At 52.9% G+C, this 20,599-nt stretch overlaps 1 long non-coding RNA gene across 1 annotated transcript; it reads right to left on the reverse strand.

The window, feature by feature from the left end:
• Positions 1-7,842: 7,842 nt before the first annotated feature.
• LOC142849941 (uncharacterized) lies at positions 7,843-10,534 on the reverse strand. The gene is made up of 5 exons (XR_012910634.1): positions 9,141-10,534; positions 8,923-9,059; positions 8,716-8,840; positions 8,515-8,637; positions 7,843-8,431 (listed from the first exon to the last, which is right to left on the reverse strand). It is a non-coding gene; the product is annotated as an uncharacterized LOC142849941 (long non-coding RNA).
• Between the last annotated feature and the right edge of the window lie 10,065 nt (positions 10,535-20,599).

Here is a 20,599-nt window from a genome sequence, read left to right on the forward strand (position 1 = left end):
GGCTGAGTCCTTACGCTCATCCCCATCTCAGTGAAGACTAGTCTTGACTGTACACACTGAGGCCCATGGGAGACTGGACCCCATAGATTCTGCTGCCATTTTGAAAGTTTGGGTGGAAGAAGGATGAGCTGTCCTCCCTGGAGGTGGGGACGTCAAACTGCACCACGAGGACTATCTACTCATTGGTAACACTAGCCACCACCATGCTGAATATTCTAGGCAACCCATTTCTGAGATAGTCACTGCTATACCCAGATTACAGTGTGGAAGCTGTCGTAGATCTCAAGCAGGAATCAGGCAGATGTGGATATACACCCTTCTTAAGACATCAGAGAGGCACTGGCCATGGAGGGGAGGGACTCGAATATAGATAAGGCATGAGTTTATGGACTCACAGGTCCTGTATGAAGAGGCCACATGGATTCCTAGCTTCACAAGGGGACATAAAGCCTACTCCCCCAAATAACAGACCCAGGGATCATACTCAAGAGATTGGTAGCCAAGGCCCTTCTTGCCAGTCTAGAGCCCACCCTGGTTCCCACCAGAAGCCTTACTAGGATGAGCTGGGCTGGGCCAAGGGGGTAGTCCCAGATTGGCAAGACATCTTGCAGGACTCTCTTGGAAGACTTCCATGCCTAGTGAGACCAGGTGGCTAGAGATGGGGGGGGGGTGTCTTCTGCCAGTCACAAGGCATTTTGACCGCCCAAAGAGGTTACCCCAAGGCCCACCTAGGCAGGTGGGGGTGGAAGTTTTGAAATCCCATTTTCTGAAGACTAGTTCCCAGTACCTCTCTGATTTGAGAATAATATAAACCCCTAATCTTATTATCTCGACCCTCTCCACATCAGCCAAGTTTTGGTCCACATATCTCTGACGCCTGTTGCCCCGCCTTGATCATAGGTTGGCAGCCCCTTAGACAGGGCTATACCCACCCAAATCACAGACCACATGCAGTCCTAGTTAGGCAGTTGGACGGTGAAGCCTCACATTGGGGAAGGATAATATCTAGGACTCCCAGGCACCCAGGGAAAGTCTAGGGAGCTAGCGGAATGGATAGCTTCTAGCCTCGTGTGGAGCCTGCTGTGCAGCTGCACCCCCTCCTGCAGGTACAAACACATAGGAGGGGGGAGCCCAAGGTTGCACAAAGCCCTACAGCCTGGCCTTGACTCCTGGGCCCCCTCAGCCCCCTCTGGCCCCATGCCCACTGGGAAAACAGCTTTCTATCTCAGCTGCTTCTCATGAACTGCAAACAGCCACGTGGACCACAGGGCCCCTCTTGGCACACATGTACTCTGCCCCACGACCTGAGGGAGAGGGAGGCCATTCACCCTCTACTAGAGGACAGTGCTGCCTGGTGAGGGGAGGGGTTCGTGACAGGGCAGAGCCAGGTTACAGCTCTCACCAATAGAGACCACTCGGCAGGGTGGGGGCAGGGAGGGACATGGAGGGACGTGAAGGGACAGGAATTGTATCCAAGGCCTGCTCACGGGGAAGGGCTTTTGGGACAGAAAGACAGCCAATGGGAGATGGGATTTAGTGACAGTTGGTAGATTCCTTCCTAGTGTCCCCAGAAGGCTCTCTCTTGCAGTTTGCCATGCCAACTGTCTCCCTCCTTGTCTTTCACCCTCAGTGATCCCCTCCATTTTGTCTCTAGTTCTGACCGTATTTAAATGTGTACACTTCAAGTGTTCCTGGGTATGGCTCACGGGTGATGGAGGCCTCTGGAGGAGGCAGGACAGAGGTCATCTGATCCTTCTCTCTCTCTTTTCTCTAGGTCCTTAGCCAGCAGGGTTGCTCAGGTCTAAGGACCCTGTTGCTTTTCAGGGAACCCCATGTATCTCTACCTCCCTATGAAAGTATCCTAGCTTCAGGTAGACCAGGGATCTTTGCCCAGGCTGACTCATTCTGTCCAGGTCCCAGAAGACTCCTGGGAAAACGCAGCAAATCAGAGCCCCAACAGACTGCTCCCATAGTGGTGGTAGCAGGGATTAGCATAGTTTACAAAGGCAAAGAGATTCCACTCAGCTGTCCTGGGCTACTGGTTCAGTGAGAAATACACCTATTCCTAGGGTTGGCTACCACTTTGGGGATTATAGCTTCTCTGGGGAGGAGAGGCTTCCTTCTGGGTCACCGTTATTCAAGTGGGCACTGGGAATCAAGAACTTCGACTCCCCTTTGTCCTGGTTGCTGGGATGGGGTGGGCTGTTAGCCTCTCTAGGAGGGAAAAGCAGGACTCAGGTCATCAGAAGTGCCCTTAAAACTGCCGAGAAATTGTGTCTTGCTTCAAGGGGAATCCCAAGGCCGTGTGGGCAGGGGTGGCCATCACAATGGCTTTTCTGACTATTCTCTGACCAGTGGCCACCCTGCAAGAACTTAGTTAGGGTCAGAGAAGGCAAGTCTGTGAGGCTGGCGCCTAAGAGAGAGCCCCTCTCTATAGTCTGTCTCTCTAGAGTTCTCATCCAACCTCGTTCTGCTCTGTGCTATACTTTTGACTCCATAACCATAGGCACAGGCTGCAGGCCTCTGTGGCCCCAGGGCTGCAAGCTGTTTTCCGGAGGGAGAGGGAGGAAGGGTCTGCACACCCTCTGGCCAGGGATGCCTAGAGGGAAACAGCTGTCCCAGGAGCTCAGAGGTAGGTGAAAGAGTAGGAGGCACCAGGATGTTACAGAGCAGCCTCCACCCCCAAGACCCTAACAGTGGGCCACTGTGTGGGCCGAATGAGGTGGGGGCCCAGGCAGGGTCGTGTCCCGCTCCATAAACCCTGGCCAGCCGGGAAGCTGCAGACATGGTGGTGTTGACACAGGAGTGAAGTCACCAGCAGCCAATGGGGAGCCTGTTCAGGGCTCTATGTACACCTCCCTTAGTCCCATGGGCTCCACCACGCACGCGCACAACCTGAATGCCACCTGAATAAACCAGTCTTTCCCAGCCTTTCATGGGGCCCCACTGTTCCCCCAGGCCCCATCCCTGGCAGCACTACCCCAAGCCCATGTGAGGTCGGAGCACAGTGTACAGTGGGAACTTATATTCTGAGCCTGTTCTTTCTCAGACGCATGGACCCCAGAGTCTAACGCCAGGCACCATAACCCTACCAGTCACTTTCTTGTCGTTTGTGGCCTTACCTAGTGAACACTGTACCCCGTGATCAGCCCTGGGAGTCATCTTCTTCCATCTGTCCCCTGGCCTCGGCCTGGCTCCTGGCGGCCAGGCCTGATGCATGTCCCCCCCCCCCCTCCATGCTGGTTCTATTCTCTTGTCCAGAACTCTGTACGTGCTCAGAGGTTCCCCTATTCTCAGATCTCTCACCGTCCTTCCTTTAATTTCTCCCCCTAGATAGACGGGAGTCCAGGCTTTCTCATCTAACCCCTTCTCCCAGACCGGTGCCCACAAGACCCTCACTCCGACTCTCCATAGCTCTCTACTGCCCTTTTCCCTGGCTCAAGGTGATGGTTTTTCCCAAGCCCCTTCTCTTCCTTACTGTGATGCCTCTCTCATGTGACCCCAGATCCTTGGGATTTCCCATTCAGGCAGAAGATACCTGCAAAGCCAGAAGCCCAGGACTGACCTCTCCATGGGCCTGCTACCAGCCTCTCCCTGGTGTCCGCGTGGTGTCCCATCCTTGGGGACCTCCCTCTTGCACCTATAGCTGTTTTGGGGGTTTGGCATGTACTCATCTCAGAGGTGTTGCACAGAGGGTGTGGGCAGGAGCCTCCTGTACTTGGCGCCTGTGCTTGTTTATGGGTCCAGCCCCCGCCTCACACTGCTCCCCGTGGCCCAACTGCCCGCCTGCTGTCTTGCCAGGTGTGGGGTGATGGAGCTGGGCTCCCTAAGGACAAGGAGCACAGTGTCTGCTTTATTTGCAGGCTCGCGCTGACAAGGAACAGAATACCCACAGTGACTGCTTCCAGGAAACGGCTGCGGGCGGGTGGGAGCCTGAGGGAGAGCAGGCCCCTTCCCAGCAAGCCTTTGCAGGTGGGCTTCCAGGAAGGGCCCCCGCCGGCTCCCCTCAGCCCTGGAAAGGGGCCAACAATGTCACCAGGAGAGGGGGGAGGAGGAGAAAGGAGAGGAGAGGAGAGGGGAGGGAAGGAAAGGAAAAGAAAGAGGGTGGGTAGTCTTGCTGAGCCAGCCTGGCTACAACAGCCTGAGGGGAGGCCAGAACTGACCACAACTCCTTCCAGAACCTTCTGTTCCCCTTTCTGGAGATTCATACAATCTTAGAGAAGGCCCTAGTTCCTCATGACACACGCACGCACGCACGTGCACACGCGCGCGCGCGCGCGCACACACACACACACACGCGCATGCACGCGCTCACATGCACGCACACTCACTCGCACGCATGTGCACACACACTTACGCACGCATGCACACTTACGCACGCACACGCACACACACGCAAACGATAAGTCTTCTGTGAAGAGCTAGGATCAAGCTGGAAGGGGACAGACAGCCTTTCGAGCCCAGTTTCTGGTTCTCGTTAGGTGCTGGTCTGCAGGGCTGGAGAGGGCAACATAAATCTCTCGACTGGACTGGACTCCCAGCCTTGTGGCTTCTCTGGAAAGGAGACCCTCCTTTGTGCAGTTTGGCTAGGGGGAGGCCAGCCTCTGCAGTCCCACACCATGTTTGAGATTCTACAGGGTGTACTGCAGTCAGACCTGCAGCTCCCCCCGCCCTCCCCTCTTGGGGCCTAAGAGGCCTCCTTCCCTGCACAGTATTGGAATGTTCTCTACTCAGTGGGATAGCAAATATTCTGACTGCTGTCCCTCCCCCATGGCCATGATTCCTGCCTGAAACGTGCTCTTGGGTTACTCAGTTCAACCTGAGACATGAAACCACAGACGCCCAATACAGTCAGACTTAAGGGTGTACTTTCCTGGAGACACTGTTCCCACACACAGGGCCTTGACCACACGCACCCCCACAGAGAATCCTTAAAAAGGACGGAACCTCAGCCTGAGCTTCAGCCTCAGCACCAATCCCTGGCCTACTAACTGGTCAGCACACAGACCGGGGTATAGGTGAGGCCACGTGGCCCTCAGACACACAGACACACTAATCCACAGCACATGGGGCTCCAGGGACAAACCCTGAGACAAACTGTGGCCACACTACCTGATAAGGACTCTCTAATGAGCTACTCCAGTCTCTGTCCAACCTAAACTTGTCACAGAAACATAGCTGGGGAGGGGGGTTGGGTGTGTGAGGACCCCTGTAGTTCTGTGCCTGCAGGGTGGGGGTTGTGCTGGGGACCCTGGGCCCCATGAAGATTTGAAACATCTCCTCCCAGGCTGTGCTGCGCTGAGCAGCCAGCCCCTCCCCACCCTCCCCACTACCCACCCTGGCTGGGGTTTGGGGATGAAATTCAAACCCCTGTTAGCTTCTCAGCACGGGGGGTGGGGGGGTGGGTTGAAAGTGCCTTTGGGTGGCAGGCTTGGAGCCTGTCTAGCAGCCCTCTCTAAGCCCCTTTTCTAAAAAGCAGGAAATCGGGTTGGGCTAAAGGTAAACACATTCCAAACCGTGGGCTGATGGAGGGGCTGTGCTGGCTGGGGGCGAGGGGGGCTGGGCCACTTCTGTTTTCCCAGCCCCCACCCCTGGGCGAGGCTCTTGAGGCCCAAGACTCACAGGCACACCTGTTTGCAGAGCTACGGTGATTTGGGGGCCTGCACCTTGAGGTCCTGCCCCCATACATCACCATTCCAACCAGTTCTCTTGAGGGGAGCTCCTGGCTCCAGACACCAGCTTCAGAACCTTCTGCATTAAATAAAGGAGGTGTGGATAAACCCACGACAGACCCTGGCCCGCGACATCCTCACCATCTGCCGCACTGACAGGATTGGTACATGGAGGCGTCCACTGCGGACAATTCCTCCCTTGCCATCCTGGCACCCCCATTTCCCCAAATTTGTCTTAACATGTTCTGGGTAGAACTCCAGAATGGTAACATGTATTCCAGCACCCCACACCTCAAAGTCTGGGTACAACTCAGTTTTAGCATGCTAGACTTTCCAGGTGACCAGGAAAGCAGGGCCTAGAGGAGGCAGCTCATGTCGTTTCTGACCCCCGTTTCCACTCTGTGACTCTTTTCCTGCGTCTCTAGACAGACTCTGGGCCTTCTTGGGTGCTCAACGTCCATCTCCTGGGTTACCTGCCACACTGACCAGCTATTCCAGCCGACATATCTGGTAGGGTAACTTTTGTTCTGAGCCTGGCTTTTGCAGCATTGGATGGTCAGATGTTTATATTAAAGGCTGTAGATACCACCATCCATGACACATAGTAGACGGCTACTTTGTCACTGGGGCAAGTCACCGGGGGTGGGGTTCTTAGGAAGATGGACATCATCCGACTGGAAGATTTTGAAATCCTCTATGGATATGAACGGAGAAACAACCACATGTAATTATGTCCAGTGGGTCCCAAACACCCTGTCCTAGCACAGGGAGACCACAGAGGTCCCCCTCCCAGCAAATTCGAGGGCCAAATGATGATGAGAAAAAGGGTTGTGGAGGGTGCAGAAGAGAGACCAGGCATGTGGTGAGGGTGGGGAGGAGCTGGCCCACTGCCCAGAGAGGGTATGGGGTGGAGAGGGTGGGTGTTCCTGACAGTCAGTTCTGTCTGGTCTTTGTCAGCCAGAGGAGATTTTCTTGACTGTTGTAAGCAATGGAACTGGGGAAGGAGGATGAGGGCCAAGGACCCCAGCCTTATTTCTAAGAGCTGCTCTTCAAGTCCCTTCCCAGTGTTGGTACAGCTAAGTGTCTAGGAGCTAGAAGGTTGGTAGGAGGCTCAGAGACAGAGGGGTCAGCTCAGCCCGTTACTGTCTATGAGGACACTAGTCACAACCTCATGGGGTGTTACGCTTGCACCCTAGGAAGCAAGACCCCAAGAACAGCCCTCCATCTACCTGCCTTACACTCTGACCTCTTCATGATCTTGGGTATTGATTGTACCCCATGTTCTACACTGCAGTTACGCACAGACCTGTGCATGTCCCTATGTCTCTGCTGTGGCCCTTCAGCTCCTCCCCACAGCAGACAGCAAGGGAAGATACCACTGCATGCATCTACCTGGGCTCCAACACAGAGCTCGGTGGGCAAACCATGGGCCTCCTTATGTGGCTGTGGCCCCCCCAGTATGGCTGTCTACCCCTTATGAGCCCCACTGCAAGTCAGATTCACTTTACAACCTATATTACGCCGCCGGATTTGGGGCTAGTACGAGAACTCAGGGAGTTATCCAGGCAGGGCTGAGCAGCAGTGTGGAATCCAGAGGTTTCTGGTTGGGGTCCAGCATCTCTCTCATTGTGAAGGATACCCTTCACCTCCCAGCCCCCCTCTTTTTAGGGAGCCTCCCCACAGTCCTGCCTCTGTCTTCACATGGCACAGGGCCACTCTCCACTTGTGATAGCTACTCCTCTGCCCATTCCTCAGGGACCCCCCTTCATAGTCACAGGCCCCTTCCAGACCATAACTTCTTGGCATCTCACGAGCCCCTCCCTGTATGCCTCATATCCCCCCATCCCAATGTTCCACTTTTTCATAAGTCCCTCCTATCCATTATTTCCCATTCCACCCTAGAGGCCCTCCCCATTTCATGATCTTCTTCATTGTGGGTGCTATTCCCCATCATGAGCCCCCTCCCTGTGTACCTTCTGTCCCCCGTCCCAATGTCCCACTCTTTTTCATAAGCCCCTCCTATCCATTATTTCCCATTCCACCCTAGAGGCCATTTCGTAATCTTCTTCATTCTGGGTGCTTTACCCATCCCTTTTATCCCCCTTCCCTCCCTCATTTCTCCCAATTCCCCCCAAAGTGAGTCGCAGACATCATGATTCCCTGAGACCAATGACTGTAACTGTATTTATTGATGGACCCAAGACCTCTGGTGAGGCCCTGGTGGGGAGGGACAAAGGATGAAGTAGGGCTTGTTGAACACTTTATGATGGAACTGCTTCCAGACTAGGCAAGGGGAAGGCAAGGCCTCAAGCACACGGCCACACCCAGTTGCCCCCAGACAGAAGTGGGTGACAGGGAGGCACTGGGGTAGCATGGCCAAAGGGGCCCGCACATTCCCTGTACACATTCACACGGAGAGACACAAGGCTGTCTCCGGAACTCCAACCAGTGCAAACGACTTAGTGCAAATTAAATTCAAGGGGGGGGGGGGAACAGAGTCACGGACGCTTTGAGTCTCTCAAGCAAAGAAAAAAGAAAAGGAAAGAAACAAAAGGTTACAGGAAAGGATGAAGAAGAAAAAGACAGGAGGGAGATGGTGATGGATCCATCCCAGGGTAGAGGCTTGGTTCCGGGATGATGTGGGTGGTGGTCTCCCAGGCGAGGGCAGAGTTGGCCATGAAGATGGAATTTTAGGGGTGGGTGGGTGCTGTAGGTCTGCTCTTTCAAGGTGTCAACACCGTCTGTTCCTTCAGCTTCACCTGCATAGAGAAAAACAGAGAAGTGAGTGGGGGCCAGGAGTGGGGAGGACTTGGCAAGCTTCCAGAAGGGTGCCCTAGCTCACCTTCGAGCCGATTCCTGAGGCAGGTTGTGTAGTGGTTCTAAGTGCAATATATTCTTGAAGAGCTAGACGGACTTAAGAGTCCCAGGGTTCCAAGGCCCAGGCTTGAGCTGGGTAGCACCATTTCTGTGGGTGGGAAAGAATGATGTCCCTGGGCTTGGCAACTTGCCATGCCCCACCCGCATGGGGCAAAAGAGTCCTTACCTTTCATCTTGTGGGTTCTGGGGGAGAAGGATCCAGAGAGCAGCAAAGATGCGTTGGCTCTTTGGGGAAAGTAAAAGAACAGACGGCTTCTGTGGCAGTGCCCCACGGCGCCAGCCCATGGTGTTCTGCAAATGACAGAATCTGGTGTGAGTGGGTGGGCAGCTAGATGATTGAGGGTGCTGGTCCTGTGGCAGGGAGGATGCTCACCAGGAAGGCTGGATGACTGTCCTTCTGTCCTCTCCGTCACACCGGACCATGTAATATCTTTCTGTCAGGATTGACCACACCTGTCATCCTGGCCTTCAGTGACCGGCAGGCACACCCACCTCTGGCTGGAGACCTGGCTGTGGGGAAGAAAAGAAGACATGAGAAGAGTGTACCGGGGTGGGAGGAGACTGGTGACCACAGGTGAGATGGACACTTACCCACGTCTCCAGTCCGAGCTCTCAAAGGCACCGATCACTGCTCCGTCGCTGCCCGCAAGGCCCTCCTTGGCCACGGACTCTGGAGGCCAGTGCCTCGCTGGCTCACCACCCCAGGTGCTTTGCCTCGCTCTGCCTACGCCCCAATCTCCCTCCCTAGAAAGCTCACCCATTCTGCCCTGCCTGCCTCGCCTTGTCTGGCTTCATCCTGTGCCCTTGACTCCCCTGGAAAAGTTCTGTCTGCCATGCCAGACCCAGGGGCTGAGCGGTTAGGGCATACAGTGCACCAAGTCCACTGTGGGCCCTTTCCGCGCCAGTCCCTGGGCCGCAGTGCCACGTGGGAATGGTGTGTCTGCAGGCTGAACCCACTGCAGCCTCCTTGCTGTTGAAATCCCCCTGGAGTCCAACACCTGCAGCCCCCCACTCCCCTCCTGATGACACCCTGCTATGTTGCCTGCGCACTGCCTTTCTTTCCCGCTCTCCGGCCTTCAAAGCTCTGGCAAAGGACCTGGAAGGCCCTGCCAAAGCCACTCTTGAACCTGCTTCTAAATGAATTACAGTGGGTGGGATGTGGTGGCGGCTGGGGACCCTTCTGTGTCTCATGACCCCACCCTGCCCTGTTTGACCCCAGCCTGGAATGCTACTATTCTTGCTGGATTCCACGGCCTCTGCCACTGTCTCCAAGGTCACCTATCACCTCCCTGGAGTCAGCAGCCTCAGTCTTTACTGGCAGCCCTGCGACCTCTTCTTCCTTCCCTCTAAATGCTCTGTCCACTCCGGGGTGGCCAATGGTCCCCCAGCCTTGTTCTGTCTCGGCTCCCCCCGAGACGATGTCTCCTTTGCTAACTGATCTGCCTCTCCTGTGCCACTCTGCTGGGAGGCCAGCCACTTCTTCTCACCGGCCTGCTTTCTAAACCTTCCTTTAGAAGGTCAGCGTAGCGAAGCCCAGAGAGAAGAAGGAGACTCACCTGCCCAGCAGACGGCGGTCCTCACCTGCCCACTGCTGCCAGCTACACCTCCACTGCCAGGTCTGGGGTCGAACCCTTCCCATCAGCTCCCCTTTATCCGACCAGCCGCCACGTCCTGTAACCAAAAATGACCGGGATGAATGTCTGGCTCCCCATTCTTCACTAACCCTAGTTCAGGCCCTTCAGCCCCACACCGATGTCTTCCAGCCTCTGCAATGCCTGAGAGCTACACCACACTCCTCCCAGGCTCTCAGGTCCCGCGGCCTCTGCACTGCCTGAGCTAGCCCCTCTGCCCTTCACCACTCCTGCCAGACTCCAGATGCCGAGGTGCTCCTCGGCCCCACACACCTCTCCTCCAGCACCCCAACTTCCCCAGTTTCCCCCATAACCCCCCACCCCCACCCCCCACCCCCCTCCCGCACCCGGTACTTCGGGCCCTCTAGCCCGGGCTTTTTCTAACTGGAGTGGCCCCGCCCAGAATTCCCGCCCCTACTCAGTCAGCCAATCCGTGCAAGGCCCCGCCGGGGGCCCCGCAGGGCCCACCTCCACCCTGGATCGTTCCAGCGCACGTTCGCCTCACCCCGCACCCGCACCCGTCCTGAAAATTCTCCAAAGACAGCTTCACCATAACTCGTACTTTGAATTCCTTAGACAGGGCCTGGCATTGTCCCCAAATGTCTCCCTTTGGGTCGAGAACTTATAGCCTCTTAGCCCACTGGCGCCTTTCATGGAACAGTGGTGCCCCGGGCACCTTGCCATGCTCGAGTTGTTCACCACTCAGCTTGTAAGGCGACCACGGCAGGAGTATGGGGGCAGAGGTCTCCTACTGCCACAGGACGGGTGAACAGTCTACCGGTGGCCAACCCTCGGTCTTTTTCCCTGTTTGCTTGACTGACTTTGTCATTCCACAGTGGCTTAAACGAGGCAACTAATTTGGGTGCTCCTCACTACCCCTTTCCTGGCCATCAGGTTTCCCAGTACCGTTTAATCCTATTAGTGACCTCACTGCCTAGCCCCGTCTCCCCAGTTAACCAGGGTCTCCTCATCCTACTGACAGAATGAAGACAGGAGAGATGCCCAGTCCCTCTTGCCATTGCTCTTGGCCTCTGTTCAGAGTTCTGCGGTTCTAACCCATAGGGTCAGGCACCCACAGAGAGTAGGACAGCCCTAAACGGAAGTGACTGGAATGCCAGGTGTGAGGAGGACCCCGGGGCTGACCTGGCACGACAACTCAGCAGGTCCCCGGATGCAATAGCGCCTTGACAGACCCTCAGCCAAGTTGCTGCATGCCAGTTGAGAACTAGTTTCTGGCTCTTGTTCTGGCTAACAACGCCTCTCCCCCCATCCCATTTTTACTCTGCAACAGCTCCTGTCATCTCCACGGGTGGACCCCGGGTTATGATACTGACAGACGCCGCCAGTTTGGTCATAAGTAGACCCCAGCCTCTCTTATCTTGGAGCTGTAGTGTGTGAGTCTGCTGTTCCCTCGCGGTTGCGTCTATTCCTATGCGCTTAAACAAACGATCCTTTTCAAAGATCGGTATGTAAGATGGGAGAGAAATCATTCTACGCTGGGCCTAAAAGCTCAAGCAACTCCCTTAAGTATCCCATCCCCCCCCATGAGCCTTAAGAATCCTGGCAGCATCAGCATAACAAAGGCTGAGAGTTGACCACCCGCGGGCTGGCTATTCACTGGCCAGGCAGCGGTTGGCACCTCCTGCCCTCCATTGCTTCTAACCAAGCTGAGCCCTCCACGTACACCTCCGCCACTTCTCGCTATGGTTTCTAGGTGACCTGGGACATTGCTGTGGTTGAACCTCAGCCTCTGCTTTCATGACTATTGGGGTTTCTGTGTGTGAGACTTGAGGCAGCTTGCGGTATGTGAGCTTCCCGACTGTAACCAATTCTGTGCCATTTAGGGATTGAGCAGATCCGGCTTAGTTTTGGTGGTCCCAAGACATAGGAGACCATTTAATAAGTGCACAAATGTCTGACCGCTATGACTCTGGGTAATCGTTGAAGCACAGAGCCTGGACATTGGTACGAGCGAACCCCAACCTTTGCCGCCTCTGCCTAGCATTGTGTAGGACTACAGTGCCACCACGCGACATTTCGTCCTCTTTGGAGAGTGAGCTGACTGGAAGGGTCCTAGACCGAAGAGATCAAGAAATGTGTGCGTTCTTCCATCCCATGCCCTCAATGCATCATTGAATGCTAGGACTGAGCCGAGTGCCCTAGGACACTGCCAGAGGTGAACCCCAATTCCATCGCCTTGTGCCAAAATGTGTAGGGATATGCTGCCACCGCGCGGCAATGTCTGTCTCTCTAGCCATAACCAATTCCACGCTGTATGGAGAGTGAGCCGATCCAAAGGGTGCAAGACCGAAGAGAGCTATGAAGAAATAAATGTGCGTGTCCTATCATCCCACACCCTCAATGCATCCTTGAATGCTAGGACTGAGCCGAGTGCCCTAAGACACTGCCAGAGGTGAACCCCAATTCCATCGCCTTGTGCCAAAATGTGTAGGGATATGCTGCCACCGCGCGGCAATGTCTGTCTCTCTAGCCATAACCAATTCCGCGCTGTGTGAGCCGACCGAAGGGTGTAAGACCGAAAACTACTCAAGAAATGTGCATGTCCTATCGTCCATGACCTCATGCATCCTTGAATGCTAGGACTGAGCCGAGTGCCCTAGGACACTGCCAGAGGTGAACCCCAATTCCATCGCCTTGTGCCAAAATGTGTAGGGATATGCTGCCACCGCGCGGCAATGTCTGTCTCTCTAGCCATAACCAATTCCGCGCTGTGTGAGCCGACCGAAGGGTGTAAGACCGAAAACTACTCAAGAAATGTGCATGTCCTATCGTCCATGACCTCATGCATCCTTGAATGCTAGGACTGAGCCGAGTGCCCTAGGACACTGCCAGAGGTGAACCCCAATTCCATTGCCTTGTGCCAAAATGTGTAGGGATATGCTGCCACCGCGCGGCAATGTCTGTCTCTCCAGCCATAACCAATTCCGCGCTGTATGAGCCGACCGAAGGGTGCCAGACTGAAGAGAGCTATAAAGAAATGTGCGTGTCCTACCATCCGATGGCCCTCATGCATCATTGAATGCTAGGCTTGAGTGATCTGGGACAGTGCCACAGGTGAACCCGATTTTTGACATTTTCTTGCCGAGATGTGTAGGACCGACCATACTGTCTCCGCATGGCTACTTACAAACCACCGCCGATCCTGCGCTGTGTAGGGAATGAGCCAAGTTCTCTGGTTTCAAGGTGCAAGGGCACCACTCTAGAGGTGCACACATCTTACAATCACCATGAACTGCATCAAGTTTGGGTGTCCTAGGACATTCCTGGGAGTGAATGCCCCCAAGTAAGCTGTATTTCGGCAATAACACATAGGAGTATGCTGCCACCGCGCGGCAACGGCCATTTCCCTACGCTTACAGCGGCTTCTATGGCTTGAGATAGTGAGCCATTCTGGCTGGTTTTGGGGTTCAGAGAGCAAACAGATCCCTCCAGAAACACAAGTATTCCACCCTTTTATTATCTTTTTCAAACACGGAGACACTGGGTCTTTGGATATTGCCACAGGTGAACACTAAATTTGGCCCCTGACCTTGCCGCGGGTAAACCCTATCTTTGCTGCTTCCGGGCTACAACGTTTAAGACTACGCTGTTACCAGAATGGTAATTTAGGTCTTTCCACCCACAATGGCTTCTGTGCCATCTGGTACTGAGCTACATGCACTGGTTTATGGGATATGAGACCAAAGGAGACCCTTCTGAAAACGCGCAAGTGTCCTGCCTTCTGATGACTCTCGTATGGAGGCTCTCGGGGACAGTACAACCGTTTGCCACCTCTGAGCTGTTACTTGTGTAAAATGAGGCTGCCACAAATGGCAACTTTGGGGCCCCACTACACCTACAGCTGATTTAGGGCCGGGCTTGCACCCAAGATTGAAACAGGGTTCTGCAGCTCCCTAGGTAAGGTTGAGACTTGTTAGGAGAATCCTTAGATTGCCAAACAATTCGCAGCTGTGCCCTCGGCTGCTTAACACCTGAACTCCCTAATTAGCATCTCAAAGCCTAGGTTGACTGGCTTTGTTGTTGCCTAAAGAGTCTGGGGCACGCAGGGCCAAAGTAAAGTGTTCTGTTTAAGCGGTTCCTTGACCGGAGACATTAGACATCTGTACCGTGAGGACGGTACCGAGTGGGGTTGGCACTATGATACCTGGAACACATTCCATGATCACCACACATAGTAGAAATGCCTTGATTTCCATACCACAACACCGACAGCCTCAGAGCCCTATAGGTAAGATGCCTGGTATGGCTCACAAGAAAGTTCTATTAAGGACTCTTGTGAACTTCTGGCCTCATGAAGCCCAGGCCGGGGGGATCATAGATACTGCTATGAGTGAACCCCGATCTCAGTCGCAGTCCGCCTCGGGACTGAGATGCGTGAGTATGAGACTTCACTGCCATCGTGCGGTAACCCTGGTCTTTACGCACACCGATAGTTAGCCGATCTTGCTGATTTGGGTGGGGGGGTCCAAGACCATGGGGATCAGCCTAAAAACACATGAGTCCTGTCTTCCTAATTACTTTCATGATCTACTGAGGCACGGGATCTGGGTGACCCATGACATTGCTACTTGTGGATCCTAATGCCGGGGTTCTTCACATTTGGAGCAAGAGATGGTGCTGCCACCGCGCGGCAACTTCAGTCTCTAAAACTCGCAATGGATTCAGCGAGCACCCAAGAATAGCGCAGTCTCCTTTTAGAATTCCCCTTGTCTGATGGAAGCCCATATATGTGTGTGGGGTGCCCCTTGGGATCCTGGGCTTAAGTGCCCTGCACACTCAGCCCAGGGACACAGGAATCGAATTTCTTCTTGCTTGTCAACTTTTACCTTTTCCATGGTCATGCAGAAGCCATAGGTAGTGGCTGTCTTTTTGGCACTACTCGGGCTCTGGGCAGACCCGGTGTTCTCTGATCATCAGAACACATATTCTTCATGGCACCATGGCTGCGCTCCTCTGCTGTGTTCCTCCTAGAATTGTCAAAGATCGTTGGAGTTGACTGCATTACATCCAACTACTAAGGTGAGGAGGCCTTTACGGGAGAGCAGGACTCCCTTGGGTGGGCTAACCGCCTAAATCTGCATTTGCATATCTATTGGAAGGAAGCAGAGCTCTACTTTCTGGTACCTGCTAAGTGTGCCTTTGTCAATTCGGAGACTGCTGGGGCTTGCACAAGGAGTGGAGATTTGGGGGACTTGTGGAGCCAAGCCTGGCCTGCTCTGGTCATAATAATAGTGTGTGAGATTAGCTTAGCGACTACGTGATGACTAGCAGCTGGTGGGCAAACAGACCCAACTGAAGCATGGTACTCTAATGAGAGTCAATACCCCATGGGAATCTAATCTGAGCCCTGATGTTGGATATAGAACTTGGTCTGGTGGTGGAGAGAGCCCAGCTTCATCGAGACAAGAGTTGGATTCCTTTTTACTGAGGTTGAGGACAGAGAGAGTGGATGTGAGACATTCTAGGAAGCTCCAGTCTCTTCCAAGGTCATGGCCATCTCCTAGGTCCTAATCTCACATTATGAGCCTTCTTAGTTGGGAGGCAGCTCACATTGTTCATTTCTGGACACTATTCCCATAAAGAACTAACCCCCACAATATGTCTCTCAGACACTGTGAGCATGGTGGTACCATGCAACATCTGGACAGAGTGTTGTCACTTGGACAAGAACATGTGTATGGTGCTGGCATTTGGATAGCTACATGAGCGTAACACTGGTGACCTAGATGGGAAAATGGTATAGAGGTGTCACGTAGATGGGACATAGGCACAGATGTCACCTAGAGAGGGCATGGGCACAGAGGTGCCACATAGCTATGATAGAGACACCAGATTGTCACCTAGATAGGACCTAGTCACTAATGTGGTGCCTGGAGGCATCGTGGGCACAGAGGTGTCATCTGGATAGAACATAGATGCAAGAGTATTATCTATATAGGACATGGACACAGACTGTCACTTGGATAGGATGCAGGCCCGGAGGAAAGGACATGGGTATATAGATGTCTTTAGGAGGAACATGGACATAGTGGTACCACTTAGATGGGACACAGGCACAAAGTGTCACCTGTGTGAGACACAGGCACAGAGGTATCTCTTAGATGGGACATGTGTACAGAGATGTCATCTATGTGGGGCATGGATAGGACACGGGCCCAGTGTTATCAGCATGAAGACATAAGCACATCCCTGTCTAAGGATGGGAACAAGATATAGTGTGTCACTCAAAGTGGATTGAAGATGCCATCTATAAGCCAAAGAAACCTAAGGAGAAAGCAGCCCTACAGACACGGATACCTTGACTTTGGCCTTGAAATCTTAGTGTACAAGAGAACTGATTTTTGTGTGAGAAGACAGGGTCTCTTGTAGCCCATGCTAACCTCAAACTAGCTTTGTACCAAAGATGACCTTGAATTTCTGATCTTCCTGCCTCCACCTCCTGAGCATTGGGATTATAGGTGTGCCTCGTCATGTCTAGATAATGATTCTGCTTTCCAGAACACTCAGTTCTTACCATTTCTTACAGCTCCTGGTCAACTAGCCTGGCTAAGATTAACCTGGATGGTGGGAGAGTGTGGTGATTTAAATAAGAATGCTTTACATAGGTTTATAGATTTGATTGCTCAGTCACCAGGGAGTGGCACAATTTGAAACAAACAGGAGGTGTGACTTTGTTGGAGGAAGTGTGTCACTAGGGGGGTGGGCTTTGAGGTTTTAAGGACCGGAACCAGGTCCCGTGGTTCTCTCTTCCTGAAGACTACAGATCCAGATGTAGAACTCTCAGCTACCATGTCTGCCTGCGTGCTGCCATGCTCCACCATGAGGAAAATGGACTAGACCTCTGAGATGGTAATCAAGCCCCAAATAAATGCTTTCTCTTATAAGAGTCGCCATGGTCACAGTGTCTCTTCATAGCAGTAGAACACTGACTAAGACGGAGAGCAGCAGCTAATTGTGCATCGAAGGTGGTTTCTAGATGTCACTGCATCCATACTTGCGGTGCCAGCCCCTTGCTACTCTAACCAATGCTATATCTCAGGTTTGTCCTGCAGCTGGTGTGGGTACTGAGCTGATTGTACTGCAGCTTCCTCATGAAAGGTGCTAGTTTGCCTTGGCAACCCCTCACCCTGGTTTTGGAGTGTGTGTGGGTATCTTGAGATTTCCCCCAAGTTATCACAAACTGGGACTGAAAAAGCAGGAATTTATTCTAGCACAGTTCTGGAGACTACGAATTCAGGATTAAGGTGTTCTCTCAGAAGCCTTCTGGAGAGGATCCTTCCTGTCCTTTCCAAGCTCTGGAAACACTAGGTGTCCTTAGATTCTAGGTCACTAGGATTCCCTAGGTCTCTGCTTCTTTTCCTATGTGTGGAAGCTTCCCCGTGTGTCTGTTTCCAACCTTTCTCCTCTGCAGGATAGACACCATTATCAGATCTAGGGCATTGTCATCCTTTGTGGAACAGAAAGGATCATTGAGTTACACCTGTTCAGGTGAGAACAGACCTGAATTGGGGAGTAGCATTTTAATACAATCCAAAATTGCAAGGGGCAAACATAATTTGTCCACTTGGGTTCCCACATATCCTTGTGATGTCCACATGGCCTGTACCCTCTCCTGCTTTTTGCCCATCTCATTCTTGACTGGTTGATCTCAGAACCTGAGCAGCAGTCTCTCATAAACAGCTATGCCCCATGGCTCCCTCATTTCTGGTTTGACCCCATGCACAGTCCCCTGCCATTATGGACATCTCTGGATGAATCCTGGCAGGCATACGGGGTCTTCTATAACAGAGTGGGTAGACACAAAGCATGATAGCTATTTCCAAATGAGAGTTCTGGAAAGATGAGGACAGAGAGAGAAGAGGGAGCCGAGCATGCCTGAGGTGCTATCCTTTGTGGCCCCTGGATATATGCTGAGTCTGACTGAGTTTTGCGGTTACCACTTTGAGGCCACCTGTACATGATGTCTCCACTGTTTTGGCAACCCTGGATGCTTTCTTTCTCTACCTCAGCCTTCCCCTAGCCTCTTATGACCCTCTGGTTTCTTCCTTGTTCTTATACATCTATTACAGTCCATTTCCACAGCACCAGCCCTCTGCTCATTGTTTCTGCTCTGGCTACAAAAGACATATGAGCATCATCTTTGACCCAGTGATGTCACCATCTGCAAGAACCTGAGTTCTTATTCAGGGAGTGAGAAAAAATACACAGACCCTGACCTCAAAGATAAACTATGTGTTTTCAGGGGTCCTCTCTCACTCTTGTAGACCCAAACAGCTTTGTTCTTTAACCAATAAAAGCAACACATATATAGAAGAACTTCCCATGCCATGGCCTCACCAGGTGGGCCAGGCTATCATCCATGTTCACTACATCATAGGACCACCACTATCCCATGATCTACCATATGAGGTGGGTGAGACTAGGAAGGTGAAGAAGGCTTTAAGGCAGGTAGTATTCATCACCTAGATTTCTAGGGACAGAGTGGGTGCTGACCCACATCTGTATGAGGACAGTAATAGAAGAGAAGAGGCCTTAATGCACGAGGGGAGTGAAGGATCAGGCAGTGAAGGGAGGCCAGGCCCAGTCCAGTATTGTGACAGTGACTTCTTGAGGGTAGTCTTGTGACAGTGACCTCTTGAGAAGTGAGGGACCAGTTCACTCACTACTTAGCAAAAAGAGTACTGGCAAAGGTTTCTGAATGCCTCGCTTTAGAATGCATTTAATAAAGAGACTAGTGGTGGACTGAGTGAATCAGATGATGCTTAGAGCAAGAAAAATAAGGTCACCCGGTTCATCTAGGTGGAGGATGCTGTCCTGGTCTGCATTCAAGAGGGAACAGGGGCCTCTTTCCTCCAGCCTTGTGGATTGTTCCTGGCCCTCCTGGAATCATCTGGAAGTTAATCCTTTGGAAAACAAATATTTCAGACATCTCAACAACACAAGCCCTCCAAGTGAGAGCTGAGCAGATGGGCCAAAAGGCCTGGAAACTCTCCCCTACACCCAGATGCTTAAGCCCCCCAAACCTCAGCAGTGTCCATGGGGGATGGAGACTATGGCCAGGAAAGTGTCAGAGCCGCCAGCCACCTGCCTGGGCCTCACTCCTGGGTCCTGTCCATTCTCTTTGGCAGCTTTGGCCATCGACAGGACATTCCTGAAGGCTGAGGCTGTGCACTGGGGGCTGCTGTTAGAAAGGCCAGAGGAAGGTCCACTGTCACCCTGGGGCCCTTGCTGTTCCCTGGCTCTTCCACTTTCCCACACTCTCTTCATGGCTTGGGGATTCATCAGGAAGTGGGACATTTCCCTTGTTTCCCTTCCCGAAGTCTATGTTTAGGGGCTCAGCTGGTCTTTACTCTCTGTTACCATCCACTGTCCACAGGTATCTATTTGGGCTGGCTACACCCATGCCCACGTGTCCTCTTGTGGGTAGACTCTCTCTTTCCCTTCCATTTTCATGGGTCTGGGCTGCACTTGAACCACCTGGTTGAAAGCTTTCAGAGCACAAACTTTCTCTTCTCAACCTCTTCCTTTCCCACAAGCACAGTATGACCCAGCTACAGGTCCTGTTGCCATAAGCCAAGGTTACTTACCATCCTCAGCCGAGCAGCTCCACCTGCAAAGCCCAGGAAGCCATTATTGTGAATCTCAAAGAAGGGCCCTTGGGACAGAAGAGAGACAAAGGCTTAGAAGTGGAAGGCAAGGACATGAGGGTTTAGCAAGGACCCACTCTGTGGATATGTCTCCCTGACTGTAGGCATGGTGCCTGACTCACAAGTGGCAATACAGTCACCTAAAGGTTTCCAGGGGATCTTCCCCTTTCTCCCCTGTGCCCCCAGAAGAAAGGGCACATTGTCCTAGGATCCCAGAGCTGCAGAGCCACAAGATGGCAGGAACCTGGGACTTTTTTGCATACTACTACTCTTTAGTGATGATTACAGAGAAGTATGCTCATGGGGGTGTCTCATCGGGGAATAAGGAAAGGAGATTTGGGGGGTTCAGGAAGACAGAGGGGCATCGGGCTCCTTTACAAACAGGGATAAGCCATAGACAAGGGTGATACATGGCTTGGGTGCACTGGGGTGTCTAAATCATCACAGGGGAATTTCTGTTGGTGTGAACAGGCAAGGGCTGGGCAAGGTTGGGGAGGGAGGACCCTAATGGGAGACCACCATCCTTATGGCCTTGTTGACACGGGGGAAAGCAAGCTAACTCATAAGCTCACAGTTCCCATTCCTGCCTCGAACCTTGGATTGTGAATCTAACTGATCCAGACCCTCCTGTGTCACCAGGAGTTGGGACAATCAGGAATAGGGGACAAGAAGAGAGTGGAGAAAGGTGATAGTAGGGGCCCTGGGAAGGGGTTTTGTGGCATGTGGAGCCAACAGTGTCTGTCTTAGGGAA

Source organism: Microtus pennsylvanicus, chromosome 5 (assembly GCF_037038515.1).
Source record: "Microtus pennsylvanicus isolate mMicPen1 chromosome 5, mMicPen1.hap1, whole genome shotgun sequence".
NCBI lineage: Eukaryota > Metazoa > Chordata > Mammalia > Rodentia > Cricetidae > Microtus > Microtus pennsylvanicus.